Source organism: Salvelinus fontinalis, chromosome 13, assembly GCF_029448725.1.
Source record: "Salvelinus fontinalis isolate EN_2023a chromosome 13, ASM2944872v1, whole genome shotgun sequence".
Taxonomy (NCBI): Eukaryota; Metazoa; Chordata; class Actinopteri; order Salmoniformes; family Salmonidae; genus Salvelinus; species Salvelinus fontinalis.
The window spans coordinates 21,668,708-21,688,707 of record NC_074677.1 but is presented as its reverse complement, the minus strand read 5'-3'; positions in this window follow the sequence as shown (position 1 = coordinate 21,688,707).

Below are 20,000 nucleotides of genomic sequence, written 5' to 3'. Positions count from 1 at the left end.
ACTCAGCAAAAAAGAAACGTCCTCTTACTGTCAGCTGCGTTTATTTTCAGCAAACTTAAAACCTGTACCGCTTCTCTCTCCCGGATCCGGGATCCTCCTCATCAAAAAAGCTGACTAGCATAGCCTAGCCTAACGGGACAGGGATATCATATAATATAATTTCATGAAATCACAAGTCCAATACTGCAAATGAAAGATAAACATCTTGTGAATCCAGCCATCATTTACAATTTTTAAAATGTTTTACAGCGAAAACACAATATGTATTTATATTAGCTAACCACAATAGCCAAACACACAACGGCATATTTTCACCATGTTTCCACCTCATAGGTAGCTTTCACAAAACCCACAAATAGAGATACAATTAATCACTAACCTTAAAAAACGTAATCAGATGACAGTCTTATAACATCATGTTATACAACACATTTATGTTTTGTTCGAAAATGTGCGTATTTATAGCTAGAAATCCTGGTTTTACATTGCAGCCACCATCACAAATAGCACCAAAGCAGCCAGAATAATTACAGAGAGCAACGTGAAATACATAAATACTCATCATAAAACATTTATGAAAAATACAAGGTGTACAGCAAATGAAAGATAAACATCTTGTGAATCCAGCCAATATTTCCGATTTTTTAAGTGTTTTACAGCGAAAACATAATATAGAATTATATTAGCTCATCACAACAGCCAAACACACAACGCCATTTATCCACGGCAAACATAGCTTTCGCAAAAACCAGCAATACATATAAAATGAATCACTAACCTTTGGACAACTTCATCAGATGACAGTCTTATGACATCATGTTATACAATACATTTATGTTTTGTTCGAAATTGTGCATATTTAGAGCTGCAAATCGTGGTTATACATTGTGAATACGTAGCAACAATTCACCAAAATCTCCAGAGATATTTTGGACAGTCACCTAATCTAATCAAAGAACTCATCATAAACTTTACTAAAAAATACATGTTGTACAGCAAATGAAAGATACACTGGTTCGTAATGCAACCGCTGTGTTAGATTTTTAAAAATAACTTTACCACAACATACAGCATGCGTTATTGTGAGACAGCGCTCACCTATTCTCTGCGGTGTTGGAGTCAACATATTACACAGAAATACGAAATAACATCATAAATGTTGTCTTACTTTTGCTGTTCTTCCATCAGAATGTTGTGCAAGGAGTCCTAGGTCCAGAATAAATCGTTGTTTGGTTTTAGAATGTTCATTCCTTCTGTCGAATTAGCAACTTTGGCTAGCCATGTCGAGCTCACGTGTCCATCATCTCTTGATGCATGGAACGAAAAATTCCAAAATTCCCAATAAACGTTGAATAAACTGATCAAACTCGGTTGAAAAATCCTACTTTATGATGTTTTTCTCATATGTATCAAATAAAATCAAAGCCAGAGTAATTCGCCGTGTATACCTAACGCTTTTCAGAAGACAATGTCGAGTTCCCCCGCGCGCCGTCGAAAACTGACAAAATACCGGACCTGCCACTCCAAAAGTTCTTATTCGGCCTCAGATCAAGCTAGACACCCCATTCAACCTTCCACTGCCTGTTGACATCTAGTGGAAGGCGTATGAAGTGCATACATATCGATAAATAAAAGCCAATTGAATAGGCAAGCCCTGACACAGAGCCTCGTTTTCAGATTTTTCACTTCCTGTATGGAAGTTTGCTGCCAAAGGAGGTCTGTTTACTCACAGATATAATTCAAACAGTTTTAGAAACTTGAGAGTATTTTCTATCCAATAGTAATAATAATATGCATATTGTATGATCTAGAACAGAGTACGAGGCCGTTTAATCTGGGCACGATTTTTTCCAAAGTGAAAACAGCGCCCCCCTATTCACAAGAAGGTGAAAATGTTTGTACGAACATAACAAGATTCACCAACTGAGACATAACCTGAACAAGTTCCACAGACATATGACTAACAGAAATGGAATAATGTGTCCCTGAACAAAGGGGGGGTCAAAATCAAAAGTAACAGTCAGTATCTGGTGTGGCCACCAGCTGCATTAAGTACTGCAGTGCATCTCCATCTCATGGACTGCACCAGATTTGTCAGTTCTTGCTGTGAGATGTTATCCCACTCTTCCACCAAGGCACCTGCAAGTTCCTGGACATTTCTGGAGGGAATGGCCCTAGCCCTCACCCTCTGATCCAACAGGTCCCAGAGGTGCTCAATGGGATTGAGATCAGGGCTCTTCGCTGGCCATGGCAGAACACTGACATTCCTGTCTTGCAGGAAATCACGCACAGAACGAGCAGAATGGATGGTGGCATTGTCATGCTGGAGGGTCGTGTCAGGATGAGCCTGCAGGAAGGGTACCACATGAGGGAGGAGGATGTCTTTTCTGTAACAGACAGAATTGAGATTGCCTGCAATGACAACAAGCTCAGTCCGATGATGCTGTGACACACCGCCCCAGCCCATGACGGACCCTCCACCTCCAAATCGATCCCGCTCCAGAGTACAGGCCTCGTGTAACGCTCATTCCTTCAATGATAAACGTGAATCCGACCATCACCCCTGGTGAGACAAAATCGCAACTCGTCAGTGAAGAGCACTTTTTGCCAGTCCTGTCTGGTCCAGCAACGGTGGGTTTGTGCCCATAGGCGACGTTGTTGCCGGTGATGTCTGGTAAGAACCTACCTTACAACAGGCCTACAAGCCCTCAGTCCAGCCTCTCTCAGCCTATTGCGGACAGTGTGAGCACTGATGGAGGGATTGTGCAATCCTGGTGTAACTCGGGCAGTTCTTATTGCCATCCTGTACCTGTCCCGCAGGTGTGATGTTCGGATGTACCGATCCTGTGCAGATGTTCTTACACGTGGTCTGCCACTGCGAGGACAATCAGCTGTCCGCCCTGTCTCCCTGTAGTGCTGCCTTACACGTCTCACAGTACGGACATTGCAATTTATTGCCCTGGCCACATCTGCAGTCCTCATGCCTCCTTGCAACATGCCTAAGGCACATTCACGCAGATGAGCAGGGACCCTGGGCATCTTTTTTTTTGTGTTTTTCAGAGTCAGTAGAAAGGCCTCTTTAGTGTCCTAAGTTTTTATAACCTAACTGTGTCTTAACGATCTTCCACATGTGCATGTTCATGAATTGTTTATGGTTCATTGAACAAGCATGGGAAACAGTGTTTAAACCTTTTACAATGAAGATCTGTGAAGTTATTTTGATTTTTACGAATTATCTTTGAAAGACAGGGTCCTGAATAAAGGACGTTTCTTTTTTTGCTGAGTTTACATAGCAGCTGAAGGGGTGTGTGGAACTGAACTGACACAGTTTTTATGGCTCCACTGAACCGCGTGCTCTGCGATGGAATGTGAAAAGCAAGTATCAGCACTTTACTGCTCGGCTCAAAAAAAAAAAGGCTCAAACAAAACAGTATGCATCTCTCCCCCCTCAGGCTGTCCCTGGCTGGCCAATGACAGGCTCCTCCCGCCCTGCTAGGTTGTTCATCTCTTGCCAGCCTTGAGAGTGAAAGGCGTAATCTGCTGAATTACTGGAAGTTATCTGTCTCAATCAATTAGGTCTTACAGGGAGAGCCGTGTAACTCCTCCCACTGAAACTCTGACCAATCTCAAAGGCTATAGGGAGGGAGGGGATTCAAGTCGGTCGCAGAGCACAGAACCTGTTTTCCTGCTTTACAAGGTAGAGGCAGACAGGCAGGCAAACTCATAGGCAATGCCCTCAGACTCTGGCAAACAGATACAACCCACTCACTCCTAGTCCTAAACGGTGCTGTGTACATACTGTAACTGGCTATACACCCAAACTGACTGACTGACTGAAGATGTACAAACACACAGGCTCCTATAACAGACACACACAAACCTACTGAAAGCCACATGCACCCAAAAACAGTGTGCAGAAAACTGTGTGGAACTCAAGGATATCCTCTAAAAATACATATATTATATATGCATGGGGACTGTGGTCAGTACGTAGACAAATCAAAAGCTAATGGATGGCTGGGACCATCACTGGGGCCAAGCTTCCTGCCATCCAGGTCAGTACCACAGTCCCCATGATAGTAATAATAATAATAGTAATAATAATAATTTATTCAGCTTTTATAGCACTTCTCATTTACAAAAATAATCTCAAAGCGCTTGACAAAACAAAACAAAAAACAGACATCAAATTAAATTTTCACTAAGTTCACAAACATTAAGAACACCTTCTCCTTCCATTACCTAGACTGACTGTGAAGTCAGTCGTGAAGAGGGCACGACAAAACCTATTCTCCCTGAGGAGACTGAAATGATTTGGCATGGGTCCTCAGATCCTCAAAAGGTTCTACAGCCGCACCATCGAGAGCATCCTGATCGGTTGCTTCACTGCCTGGTATGGCAACTGCTCGGCCTCCGACAGCAAGGCACTACAGAGGGTAGTGCGAACGGCCCAGTACATCACTGGGGCCAAGCTTCCTGCCATCCAGGACCACTATACCAGGCAGTGTGAGAGGAAGGCCCTAAAAATGGTCAAAGACTCCAGCCACCCTAATCATGGACTGTTCGGTACCGGAACGCCAAGTCTAGGTCCAAGAGGCTTCTAAACAGCTTCTACCCCCAAGCCATAAGACTCCTGAACATCTAATCAAATGGCTACCCAGACTATTTGCATTGTCCCCCCCCCCCCCCCCATCTATGGATAGTCACTTTAATCATCAAATCAAATCAAATGTATTTACATAGCCCTTCTTACATCAGCTGATATCTCAAAGTGCTGTACAGAAACCCAGCCTTAAACCCCAAACAGCAAGAAATGCAGGTGTAGAAGCACGGTGGCTAGGAAAAACTCCTTAGAGAGGCCAAAACCTAGGAAGAAACCTAGAGAGGAACCAGGCTATGAGGGGTGACCAGTCCTCTTCTGGCTGTGCCCGGGTGGAGATTATAACAGAACATGGCCAAGATGTTCAAATGTTCATAAATGACCAGCATGGTCAAATAATAATAATCACAGTAGTTGTCGAGGGTGTAAATGTCAGTTGGCTTTTCATAGCCGATCATTAAGATTATCTCTACCGCTCCTGCGGTCTCTAGAGAGTTGAAACAGCAGGTCTGGGACAGGTAGCACGTCCGGTGAACAGGTCAGGGTTCCATAGCCGCAGGCAGAACAGTTGAAACTGGAGCAGCAGCACGGCCAGGTGGACTGGGGACAGCAAGGTGTCATCATGCCAGGTAGTCCTGAGGCATGTTCCTAGGGCTCAGGTCCTCCGAGAGAGAGAAAGAAAGAGAGAAAGAGAGAATTAGAGAGAGCAATACTTAAATTCACACAGGACACCGGATAAGACAGGAGAAGTACTCCAGATATAACAAACTGACCCTAGCCCCCCGACACATAAACTAATGCAGCATAAATACTGGAGGCTGAGACAGGAGGGGTCAGGAGACACTGTGGCCCCATTCGATGATACCCACGGACAGGGCCAAACAGGAAGGATATAACCCCACCCACTTTGCCAAAGCACAGCCCCCACACCACTAGAGGGATACCTTCAACCACCAACTTACCATCCTGAGACAAGGCCGAGTATAGCCCACAAAGATCTTCGCCACGGCACAACCCAAGGGGGGGCGCCAACCCAGACAGGAAGATCCCGTCAGTGACTCAAGCCACTGAAGTGACGCACCCCTCCTAGGGATGGCATGGAAGAGCTCAAGTAAGCCAGTGACTCAGACCCCTGTAATAGGGGTCTGGGTACATATTACATCAATTGGGGACCTCGACTAACCGGTACCCCTGCACATTGACTCTCTACCGGTACCCCCCTGTATATAGTCTTGATATTGTTATTTTACTGCTCTTTAAATACTTGTTACTTCTTATTTATTATTCTTTATTTTATTCTTTTATTATTTCTTATCCGTGTTTTTAAATATATATATTTTTAAACTGCATTGTTGGTTGGTAAGTAAGCATTTCACTGTACCTGTTGTATTCGGAGTATGTGACTAATAAAATTAGCTTTTGATTTGATTTGACGGGGTGAATCCAGGTAAAAGCTATGATCCCTTGATGATGTCACTTGTGAAATACACTGCAATCAGTGTAGATGAAGGGGAGCAGACAGGTTAAAGAAGGATTTTTAAGCCTTGAGACAATTGAGACATGGATTTGAACGGGTTATGGTAGTAGGTGCGAACTGCGATGCTGCTGGGTATTTCACGCACAACAGTTTCCTGCGTGTATCAAGAATGGTCTACCACCCAAAGAACATCCAGCCAACTTGACACGACTGTGGGAAGCATTTGTATTTGTATTTATTATGGATCATCATCAGCAGCTTCTCTTCCTGGGGTCCAGCAAAAATAAGTCAGTTTATACAATTTTAAAAACATGACAATGCATTCAGGCTGTGTGCCCTCAGGCCCCTACTCCACCACTAACACATATCTACAGTACTACATCCATGTGTACGTGTGTGTATAGTGCGTATGTTATCGTGTGTTTGTATGTATCTGTGCATGGTCCTATGTTTGTGTTGCAACCCAGTCCCCGCTGTTCCATAAGGTGTATTTTTATCTGATTTTTAAATCTAATTTTACTGCTTGCATCAGTTACCTGATGTGGAATAGAGTTCCAAGTAGTCATGGATCTATTTAGTACTGTGCACCTTCCATAGTCTGTTCTGGACTTGGGGACTGTGAAGAGACCTCTTGTGGCATGTCTTGTGGGGTATGCATGGGTGTCCGAGCTGTGTGCCAGTAGTTTAGACAGACAGCTCGGTGCATTCAACATGTCAATAGCTCTAACAAATACCTCTCATAAATACAAGCAGTGATGAAGCTAATCTCTCGTCCACTTCGAGCCAGGAGAGATTGACATGCATATTATTAATATTAGCACTCTGTGTACATCCAAGGGCCAGTCATCCTGCCCTGTTCTGAGCCAATTGCAATTTTCCTAAATCCTTTTTGTGGCACCTGACCACACAACTGAACAGTAGTCCAGGTGAGACACAACTAGGGCCTGTAGGACCTGCCTTGTTGACAGTGCTGTCAAGAAGGTAGAGCAGCGCCTTATCATAGACGTACTTCTCCCCATCTTAGCTACTGTTGTATCAATATGTTTTGACCATGACAGTTTACAATCCAGGGTAACTCCAAGCAGTTTAGTCTCCTCAACTTGCTCATTTTCCACATTATTTATTACAAATTGTAGTTGAGGTTTAGGGTTTAGTGAATGACTTGTCCCAAATACAATGCTTTTAGTTTGAGACATATTTAAGACTAACTTATTCCTTGCCACCCACTCTGAAACTAACTGCAACTCTTTGTTAAGTGTTGCAGTCATTTCAGTCGCTGTAGTAGCTGACGTGTATAGTGTTGAGTCATCTGCATACATAGAAACTCTGGCTTTACTCAAAGTCAGTGGCATGTTGTTTGTAAGGATTGAAAAAAGTAATGGGCCTAGACTGCTGCCTTGGGGAATTCCTGATTCTACCTGGAAGAAGCTCCCATTGAGGAACACCCTCTGTGTTCTGTTAGACAGGTAACTCTTTATCCACAATATAGCAGGGGTGTAAAACCATAACACATAAGTTTTGCCAGCAGCAGACTATGATCAATAATGTCAAAGGCCGCACTGAAGTCTAACAAAACAGGCCCCACAGCCCCCATTGGAGTCAAAATGGGGTAACATCTCTGTGGAACGCTTTTGACACCTTGTAGAGTCCATGCCCCGACGAATTGAGGCTGTTCTGAGGGCAAAAGGGGGTGCAAGTCAATATTAGAAAGGTGTTCCTAATGTTTTGTCCACTCAGTGTATGTAGCTACATCACAGAGAGTAGGTCTGGACTACAGGAGGCTGCAGAGGGTAGAACGGCTCATGAAGTTGAAGTTCATTGTTAAGTTCCCAATCACTCAATGATAAAACCCAGGCACAAAACTTCTGAGATTTCCTCAGATTGAGTGATGAGTTCATCACTGCCATCTATTGCAGTCCTCCTCAGGGGTCAGGAGACTGTAAAAGAAAAAAAAATGGTTGGTGTATTAAAATCAAAACACACTGGCTAACTAGCTTGCTAGCATTGTTATAGCTATTTTGAAAGAACTGATTTGCCATCAAATTCAATGGCAGGAAACAAATAGCTGTAACCCAGTATTGCATATAGTGCTGTAGAATGATAACATCAGACTTTCACCACAGAGAAGTAGGTTAAAAACATGTTGACAGAGCTCATGTGGAGAAGCTCTCTGGTTAGGGGAGAGAAGGGGAGAGGGTTATAGATAAGGGTGAGCCTGCATTCTCATTCCTTCTCATTCCACAGAAGTGTGAGGCCTTTCTCAGTCTCTCCTGTGAACCCGTACTCATGTGACTGTGTTGCTGCTGCTGTCGTCAGGGAAAACACTGAGTGACCCCCCCCCCCCCCCCCACACACACACACACACTGATATACAGTCTGAGTCATACACTCCACTGTGGTGAATGTCTAGCACTTTGTACCCTGAAGAAAATGCTCACTTTGTATCCTCAAAACGTCCTCACCTTGTACCCTCAAAACGTGCTCACTTTGTACCCTCAAAACGTCCTCATCTTGTACCCTCAAAACGTCCTCAAATTGTACCCTCAAAACGTGCTCACTTTGTACCCTCAAAACGTCCTCATCTTGTACCCTCAAAACGTCCTCACCTTGTACCCTCAAAACGTGCTCACTTTGTACCCTCAAAACGTCCTCATCTTGTACCCTCAAAACGTCCTCACCTTGTACCCTCAAAATGTGCTGGCTTGTGCTTCCAAAACGTTCCATACCGGGAAAAGGGAATAAATATTCAGCAACTTACTCTTGGAAAATAATGAAAGTTTGATGAGCAAAATACATCTATTATTATCAAGATTGTTTCTAATGTTCCCTACCACACTGTTCTTTACATGACCACATGCTATTTGTTGTTGTTCCATTAGGCCCAGGGTTTAGCAGGGATTGGTTATGTAAATGCTGGAACAGAACACAGTAAGACCTGCATTATTCACTGGTGAGAATGAAGGAAAACAGCCCTGCAGATTAGATTAACAGTGGACTATGACTGACACTCCCACAGCATAACTATAAACTCAACCCCTCTCTCCTCTCCCCCTATCCCCCTCTGCCCCTTTCCCCCTCGCTCCTCACCCCTCACCACCTCTCCCCTCACCCCCTCTCCCCACACCACCTCTACGCTTATCTTGTGTTACTTCCTCAGGCTGACCCCAGACCTCTGGTCACATGACCATCTCTCCCTCCACACCACACGATCCCATTATCCTTGTGTTGTATCTAGGGTGAAGAACTGTATGTGCAGGGCTGAGTGTCTCTGGGTGCCTAAACAGGCCACTAATGATCTATTTAGTCTGCTCAGACAGAGAGGTGAGGGATTCTGAGTCAGCGTGTGAACAAAGCTGCTATACAGTGCACGCTGCAGGGCTTTTCCCAAGCTGGGTTTGACATGTTGGTGTGACAGAGGCTGTGACGTTCCTAATCACATTTAATTGACTTTTTCAGGTTCTTTAGTTAAAACAGGATGACACATCCTCCAATTGTGTATGAGCATGACCAAATTGTGTATGTAAATCATTATGGAATCTCTTTTGCTTAAATACTGTGAGAGTGGGTGCTTCTATGACTATACGGTTGCTTTAGCAAATTGGTAGTTATACTTTAGTGAGACTCATGAGTATAAAATAGGAACTTATCGTATGTGATGTATGTCTGTTGTTTAACTGGCTGAACAATGGTTTGACTTCCTCTCATAGACATACGCATACACTCATACAGACTCATAGATACTCATAGACTCATATAGATACCCATAGACTCATATAGATTCATATAAACTCATATAGATTCATATAGACTCCTATAGAGTCATATAAACTCATATAGATTCATATAGACTCATATAGATTCATATAGACTCCTATAGAGTCATATAAACTCATATAGATTCATATAAACTCATATAGATTCATATAGACTCCTATAGATTCATATAAACTCATATAGATTCATATAGACTCCTATAGAGTCATATAGACTCCTATAGAGTCATATAAACTCATATAGATTCATATAGACTCCTATAGAGTCATATAAACTCATATAGATTCATATAAACTCATATAGATTCATATAGACTCCTATAGATTCATATAAACTCATATAGATTCATATAGACTCCTATAGAGTCATATAGACTCCTATAGAGTCATATAAACTCATATAGATTCATATAGACTCCTATAGAGTCATATAAACTCATATAGATTCATATAAACTCATATAGATTCATATAGACTCCTATAGATTCATATAAACTCATATAGATTCATATAGACTCATATAGATTCATATACACTCATATAGATCCATATACACTCATATAGAGTCATATAAACTCATATATAAACTCAAATAGACTCATAAACTCATATAGACTTATAAAGACACACACTCACATAGACTCACATAGACTCGTATAGATTCATATAGACTTATATAGACTTATATAGATTCACATAGACATAGCGATTCATATAGATTAATATAGACTCATATAGACATACATTCATATAGAGTTGAAGTCAGAAGTTTACATACACCTTAGCCAAATACATTTAAACTCAGTTTTTCACAATTCCTGACATTTAATCCTAGTAAAATTCCCTGTCTTAGGTCAGTTAGGATCACCACTTTATTTTAAGAATCTGAAATGTCAGAATAATAGTAGAGAGAATGATTTATTTCAGCTTTTATTTCTTTCATCACATTCCCAGTGGGTCAGTAGTTTACATACACTCAATTAGTATTTGGTAGCATTGCATTTCAATTGTTTAAATTGGGTCAAAAGTTTTGGGTAGCCTTACACAAGATTCCCACAATAAGTTGGGTGAATTTTAGCACATTCCTCCTGACAGAGCTGGTGTAACTGAGTCAGGTTTGTAGGTCTCCTTGCTCACACATGCCTTTTCTGTTCTGCCCACAAATCTTCCATGGGATTGAGGTCAGGGCTTTGTGATGGCCACTCCAATACCTTGACTTTGTTGTCCTTAAGCCATTTTGCCACAACTTTGGAAGTATGCTTGGGATCATTGTCCATTTATAAGACCCATTTGCGACCAAGCTTTATTTTCCTGACTGATGTCTTTAGATGTTGCTTCAATATATCCACATAATTTTCTTCCCTCATGATGCCATCTATTTTGTGAAGTGCACCAGTCCCTCCTGCAGCAAAGCACAACCACAACATGATGCTGCCACCACCGTGCTTCACAGTTGGGATGGTGTTCTTCGGCTTGCAAGCCTCCCCCTTTTTCCTCCAAACATAACAATGGTCATTATGGCCAAACAGTTCTATTTTTGTTTCATCAGACCAGAGGACATTTCTCCAAAAAGTACGATCTTTGTACCCATGTGCAGTTGCAAACCGTAGTCTGGCTTTTTTTGTGGCGGTTTTGGAGCAGTGTCTTCTTCCTTGCTGATCAGCATTTCAGGTTATGTTGATATAGGACTCGTTCTACTGTGGATATAGATACTTTTGTACCGGTTTCCTCCAGCATCTTCACAAGGTCCTTTGCTGTTGTTCTGGGATTGATTTGCACCTTTCGCACCAAAGTACGTTAATCTCTAGGAAACAGAACACGTCTCCTTCCTGAGCGGTATGACAGCTGCGTGGTCCCATGGTGTTTATACTTGTGTACTATTGTTTGTACAGATGAACGTGGTACCTTCAGGCATTTGGAAATTGCTTAATGACTTAAAGATTGCTGTACACCACCGGAACCCATCCAACTTGAAGGAGCTGGAGCAGTTTTGCCTTGATGAATGGGCAAAAGTCCCAGTGGCTAGATGTGCCAAGCTTATAGAGACATACCCCAAGAGACCTGCAGCTGTAATTGCTGCAAAAGGTGGCTTTAAATAGTATTGACTTTGGGGTGGTGAATAGTTATGCACGCTCAAGTTTTCATTTTTTTTGGTCTTATTTCTTGTTTGTTTCACAATAAAAAATACTTTGCATCTTCAAAGTGGTAGGCATGTTGTGTAAATCAAACGATACAACCCTCCCCCCCAAAAAAACTCTATTTTAACTCCAGGTTCTAAGGCAACAAAAATAGGAAAAATGCCAAGGGGGTGAATACTTTCGCAAGCCACTGTAGACTCATATAGATTCATATAAACTCATATACACTCATATAGACTCAAATACTGTATACTCATATAGACTCATCTAGATTAATATAGACTCATATAGACTCACATAGACTCATAGAGACTCATATACGTATATACACTCATATAGATTAATATAGACTCATCTAGATTAATATAGACTCATACAGATTCATATAGACTCATACAGACAGGAAGAAGTATGACACTGATGCAGTCTAGTTATTCAGACGCTCCAGATCCCTTCATGGTCATGTGTCTGGTGAGAGGTTAGACATGTCTTTGTTTCACACTGTCACATGATCCTGTCTATCCTGTTTTGCTGACTGACAGACCAAAGTTTGTGCAGAGCAGTCCAAATTCTACTATTCTATCTGACTACCATGGTGTGTGTGTGTGGTGTGTGTGTGTGTGTGTGTGTGGGTTTGTCTGTGTGTGTCTGTCTGTGTGTGTGTGTGTGTGTTAGCAGAAGCTAGTATGTTTGGTGAGTGTAAGTAACGGTAACACCACTATAATCAGCGTGTAACTGTGTATTATGTAATCAGCTGTGTGTGTGTGTATGTGTGTGTGTGTGTGTGTGTGTGTGTGTGTGTGTCTATGTTAATCAAATCAAATCAAATTGTATTTGTCACATGCACCGAATACAACAGGTGTCGACCTTAGAGTGAAATGCTTACTTACAAGCACTTAACCAACAGTACAGTTTTAAGAAAATACCCCCCAAAAAGTAAGAGATAAGAATAACAAATAATTAAAGAGCAGCAGCAAATAACTATAGCAGGGCTAAATAAAGTGGATACCGGTACAGAGTCAATGTGCGGGGGCACTGGTGTCAAGGAAATTGAGGTAATATGTACAGTTGAAGTCGGAAGTTTACATACACCTTAGCCAAATACATTTAAACTCAGTTTTTCACAATTCCTGACATTTAATCCTAGTAAAAATTCCCTGTTTTAGGTCAGTTAGGATCACCACTTTATTTTAAGAATGTGAAATGTCAGAATAATAGTAGAGAGAATGATTTATTTCAGCTTTTATTTCTTTCATCAAATTCCCAGCGGGTCAGAAGTTTACATACACTAAATTAGTATTTGGTAGCATTGCCTATAAATTGTTTAACTTGGGTCAAACGTTCCGGGTAGCCTTCCACAAGCTTCCCACAATAAGTTGGGTGAATTTTGGCCCATTCCTCCTGACAGAGCTGGTGTAACTGAGTCAGGTTTGTAGGCCTCCTTGCTCGCACACGCTTTTTCAGTTCTTCCCACACATTTTCTATAGGATTGAGGTCAGGGCTTTGTGATGGCCACTCCAATACCTTGATTTTGTTGTCCTTAAGCCATTTTGTCACAACTTTGGAAGTATGCTTGGGGTCATTGTCTGTTTGGAAGACCCATTTGCGACCAAGCTTTAACTTCCTGACTGATGTCTTGAGATGTTGCTTCAATATATCCACATAATTTTCTTTCCTCATGATGCCATCTATTTTGTGAAGTGCACCAGTTCCTCCTGCAGCAAAGCACCCCCACAACATCAAACATCACATACACATGGTTAGCAGATGTTAATGCGAGTGTAGCGAAATACTGCCACCCCCGTACTTCATGGTTGGGATGGTGTTCTTCGGCTTGCAAGCATCCCCCTTTATCTTCCAAACATAACGATGTTCATTATGGCAAAACAGTTCTATTTTTGTTTCATCAGAGCAGAGGACATTTCTCCAAAAAGTACGATCGTTGTCCCCATGTGCAGTTGCAAACCGTAGTCTGGCTTTTTTTGTGGCGGTTTTGGAGCAGTGGCTTCTTCCATGCTGAGTGGCCTTTCAGGTTATGTCGATATAGGACTCATTTAACTGTGGATATAGATACTTTTGTACCTGTTTCCTCCAGCATCTTAACAAGGTCCTTTGCTGTTGTTCTGGGATTGATTGGCACTTTTCGCAACAAAGTACGTTCATCTCTAGGAGACAGAACGTGTCTCCTTCCTGAGCGGTATGACGGCTGCGTGGTCCCATAGTGTTTATACTTGCATACTATTGTTTGTAAAGATGAACGTGGTACCTTCAGGTGTTTGGAAATTGCTCCCAAGGATGAACCAGACTTGTGAAGTTCAATTATTTTTCTTTCTTTGGTCTTGGATGATTTCTTTTGATTTTCCTATGATGTCAAGCAAAGAGGCACTGAGTTTGAAGGTAGGCCTTGAAATACATCCACAGGTACACCTCCAATTGACTCAAATCATGTCAATTAGCCTATCAGAAGTTTCTAAAGCCATGACATAATTTTCTGTAATTTTCCAAGCTGTTTAAAGGCACAGTTAACTTAGTGTATGTATGTTTCTGACCCACTGGAATTGTGATACAGTGAATTATAAGTGAAATTGTCACGATCGTCTTGAGGATAATGAGTGGACCAAGGCGCAGCGTGAGAGAAATATATCTTCCTTTTATTAGACGAAGACGTAACACGAAACGAAAAACTAACAAAACAATAAACGACCGTGAAGCTATAAACAAAAGTGCACACACAAGCTACTAACGTTCAACATAGACAATTACCCACGAAAGCCTACTGTCTATGGCTGCCTTAAATATGGCTCCCAATCAGAGACCAGGAATGACAGCTGTCTCTGATTGAGAACCATTCAGGCAACCATAGACTTGCCTAGACAACTATGCTAAACCCAACCCCATACACTCAACAAAACCCCCCATACAATACAACCACCCAAGACGAGACAAATACATACAAAACATCCCCCCTGTCACACCCTGACCTAACCAAAATATTACAGAAACAAAGAATACTAAGGCCAGGGTGTGACAGAAATAATCTGCCTGTAAACAGTTGTTGGAAAAATTACTTGCGTCATGCACAAAGTAGATGTCCTAACCGACTTGCCAAAACTATAGTTTGTTAACAAGAAATTTGTGTAGTGGTTGAAAAATGAGTTTCAATGACTCCAACCTAAGAGTATGTAAACTTCCGACGTCAACTGTATAATAACAGAGAGTAGCGGTCGCTGGAGTCTTTGACAATTTTTAGGGCCTTCCTCTCTGGTTTAGAGGTCCTGGATGGCACGAAGCTTGGCCCCGGTGAAGTACTGGGCCGTACGCACTACCCTCTGTAGTGCCTTGCGGTCGGAGGCCGAGCAGTTGCCATACCAGGCAGGGATGCAACTAGTCAGGATGCTCTCAAGGGTGCAGCTATAAAACCTTTTGAGGATCTGAGGACTCATGCCAAAACTTTTCAGTCTCCAGAGGGGGAATAGGTTTTGTTGTGCCCTCTTCATGACTGTCTTGGTGTGCTCGGACCATGTTAGTTTGTTGGTGATGTTGACCCGCGTATATATGTGTGTTGTTGTGTACATGCGTACAGTATATGTGTTGGTGTGTCTGTGATAGCTATGAGTGAGAACTGTGAGTGTTCGGGAAAAGTGAGTTAAAATTAGAAGCAGCGCTAGCTAGTTTGTATTTGCATGTGTAGATACAGTTCACACAGTAAGGAATGGATGCCATAGAGTGATGTGAGAAGTGGACAGATGAACATGGCTATTATAAGCCGTTCAGGGATGATAGGCCGGCACAGCCGGGAGGCACGTGTTGTCTTACACAACCCGCACATTTCCATTGAGTGTAGAGTGCAGTGACCACACATACCTAAGAGGTATGTATCAAATGCTCAACATACTCTGCTCACACCTACTGTAATGGCCAGAGAAACTACACAAAAACAACACTAGACACTATGGAACACAAAGCTTTTACTATTTCATCCTGGAATATACAAGGTGTGAGGTCATCTGCCTTTGGCCAAAAGAGCAGCAACCCAGACTTCATCAAAGAAATTGGAAATACAGACATTGTCACTATTTGCCCTCTAGGTTACAGAGAGCTGGTAGTCCCATCCACCAAACTACCAGGTGTGAAACAGGGAAGAGACTCAGGGGGTATGCTAATTTGATATAGAGCAGACCTAACGCACTCTATTATATTAGTCAAAACAGGAACATTTTACATCTGGCTAGAAATGAATAAGGAGATTATCTCAACGAAAATGTCTTCATGTGTGCTACCTAGATCCCCCCCAATAGAATCCCCATACTTTAACGATGACAGCTCCTCCATCCTAGAGGGGGAGATCAACAATTTCCAGGCCCAGGGACAGTCTGTGGCGACCTAAATGCCAGAACTGGACAAGAACCTGACACCCTCAGCACACAGAGGGACAAACACCTACCTGGAGGTGACAGCAGTCACAACTCCTGCAGCTCTGTCGGACACTGGGTATGTTCAAAGTCAATGGTAGGATTCGAGGGGACTCCTACTTTAGATACACCTATAGCTCATCTCTTGGCAGTAGTATTGTAGACTACTTTATCACTGACCTCAACCCAAAGACTCTTAGAGCGTTCACAGCCAGTCCACTGATACCTTTATCAGATCACAGCCAAATCACACTTGAACAGAGCTATGCTCAATCATGAGTCATCAAAGCCAAAGGAACTGAATAAGACATGCTATAGATGGAAGGAAAGTAGTGTGGAAATCAGGCAAAAAACAATTAGGCAACAACAAATTCTATCCCATCTAGACATTTTCTGGACAAAATGTTTCACTGCAATAGTGAAGGTGTAAACGTTGCAGTAGAAAACCTGAACAGTATATTTGACCTGTCAGCTTCCGTATCAAATCTAAAAATGTCAGGAAGACAACCTAACAAAATGAACAATGACAAATGGTTTGATGGAGAATGCAATGTCCTCAGAAACAAATTGAGAAACCTGTCCAACCAAAAACAGAGAGACCCTGAATATCTGAGTCTACGCCTTCGCTATGGTGAATCACTAAAACAATACAGAAATACACAAAGGAAAAAGAAGGAACAGCACATCAGAAATCAGCTCAATGTGATTGAAGAATCTATAGAATCTAGCCACTTCTGGGAAAATTGGAAAATTATAAACAAACAAAACACGAAGAGTTATCTATACAAAACTGAGATCTTTTTGTCTCCATAACAAAGAACAAACAGCAAAAACATATACATGATCAAATACAAATATTAGAACCAACTATTAAAGACTACCAGAAACCACTGGATTCTCCAATTACATTGAATGAACTATACAACAAAATACAAACCCTCCAACCCAAAAAAGGCCCGAGAGGTTGATGGTATCCTAAATAAAATTATAAAAAATATAGGCCACAAATTCCAATTGGCTATGCTTAAACTCTTTAACATCATCCTCAGCTTTGGCATATTTTCCAATATTTGGAACCAAGTACTGATCACCCCAATCCACAAAAGTGGAGACAAATTTGACCCCAATAACAGGCAAAGTCTTCTCATGCGTTGCAAATTTCAAAAAAGCTGTTGACTCAATTTGGCATGAGGGCCTGCTATACAAATTGATGGGAAGTGGTGTTGGGGGAAAAACATACAACTTTATAAAATCTATGTAAACAAACAACAAGTGTGCAGTTTAAATTGGCAAAAAACACACACCTTTTCAACACATATAATACAGGGTCAAAGGTTTGGGGTCACTTAGAAATGTCCTTGTTTTTAAAAGATAAGCACATTTTTTTGTCCATTAAAATAGCATCGTATTGATCAGAAATACAGTGTAGACATTGTTAATGTTGTAAATGACTAATGGAATATCTACATAGGCGTAAAGAGGCCCATTATCAGCAATCATCACTCCTGTGTTCCAATGGCACGTTGTGTTAGCTAATCCAAGTTTATATTTTAAAAGGCTAATTGATCATGCCCCAGATACTCCAGATACTCAACTAGTCTAAGGAAGGCCAGTTTTATTGCTTCTTTAATCAGAACAAAAGTTTTCAGATGTCCTAAAATAATTGCAAAAGGGTTTTCTATAGCAGCACCTAGATCTTCTGCACAAATTCATTCAGACCTGGGCCCTGACAGAAATAAATAAATAAATAAATAAAATAAAATAAAATAATGGCGTTCCAAGAAAGGTCCAGTCGCCAGCACCACAAATACAAATAACATCTAGACACCGTTGCCCTAGAGCACACAAAAATCTATACATACCTCGACCTAAACATCAGCGTCACAGGTTACTTCCACAAAGCTGTCAACAATCTGAGAGACAAGGCAAGAACGGCCTTCTATGCAATCAAAGGGAACATCAAATTGAACATACCAATCAGGATTTGGCGAAAAAATACTTGAATCAGTTATAGAACCCATTGCCCTTTATGGTTTTGAGGTCTGGGGTCCACTCACCAACTAAAACTTCACAAAATGGGACAAACAATTGAGACTCTGCATGCAGAATTCAGCAAAAATATCCTCTGTGTACAGCGTAAAACACCAAATAATGCGTGCAGAGCAGAAATAGGCCGATAACCGCTAACTATCAAAATCCAGAAAAGATACGTTCACCTCTACAACTACCTAAAAGGAAGCAATTCCCAAACCGTCCATAACAAAGCCATCACCTACATAGAGATGGACCTGGAGAAAAGTCCCCTAAGCAAGCTGGTTCTGGGGCTCTGTTCACAAACACAAACAGACCCCACAGAGTCCCAGCACAGCAACACAAATAGACCCAACCAAATCATGAGAAAACAAAAAGATAATTACAGTGTAAACTAGAATGCTATTTGTACCTAAACAGAGAGTACACAGTGGCAGAATACCTGACCACTGCGACTGACCCAAACTTAAGGAAAGCTTGGACTATGTACAGACTCCGTGAGCATAGCCCTGCTATTGAGAAAGCCCGCCGTAGGCAGACCTGGCTCTCAAGAGAAGACAGGCTATGTGCACACTACAGGTAAAATGAGCTGCACTTCCTAACCTCCTGCCAAATGCATGACCATATTAGATTGATTACAAACCCACAAAGAAATTGAAAACAAATACAATTTGAGACTCACACAGCCAAAGTAAGTCACATGGGCTCACCATGTGTAGCTGCTCTGTGTAGGTGGACTGGGTCGGCTGCAATGGAGCTCAGCCTCTCGGCTCCATACAACAATCCCCTGTTTGTCTCTCTCTCTCTCTGTATGCCTGAGTGCGTGATCTGTGTGTGTGTGTGTGTGTGTGTGTGTGTGTGTGTGTGTGTGTGTGTGTGTGTGTGTGTGTGTGTGCGCTTTTGTCTTTAAATCTGTGTGTGTGTTGTGCCTGTGCCATCATGTTTGTACCTGTGTTTGTCAGTGTCTGTCTGTGCACGTATTATATTCCTGAGGGAGAGAGAGAGAGAGAGAGAGAGAGAGAGAGTTAGAGAGAGAGAGAGAGAGAGAGAGAGAGAGAGAGAGAGAGAGAGAGAAGGTTTAGCATCAATCCCTGTCTAATTTGTGAGTGCTGCATGGAGGCTCTCCCAGCTGTTATAGTGTGTCTGGGTGCTGCATGGAGACTCTCCCAGCTTTTATAGTGTGTCTGGGTGCTGCATTGAGGCTCTCCCAGCTGTTATAGTGTGTCTGGGTGCTGCATGGAGACTCTCCCAGCTTTTATAGTGTGTCTGGGTGCAGCATGGAGGCTCTCCCAGCTGTTATAGTGTGTCTGGGTGCAGCATGGAGGCTCTCCCAGCTGTTATAGTGTGTCTGGGTGCAGCATGGAGGCTCTCCCATCTGTTATAGTGTGTCTGGGTGCAGCATGGAGGCTCTCCCAGCTGTTATAGTGTGTCTGGGTGCAGCATGGAGGCTCTCCCAGCTGTTATAGTGTGTCTGGGTGCTGCATTGAGGCTCTCCCAGCTGTTATAGTGTGTCTGGGTGCTGCATGGAGACTCTCCCAGCTTTTATAGTGTGTCTGGGTGCAGCATGGA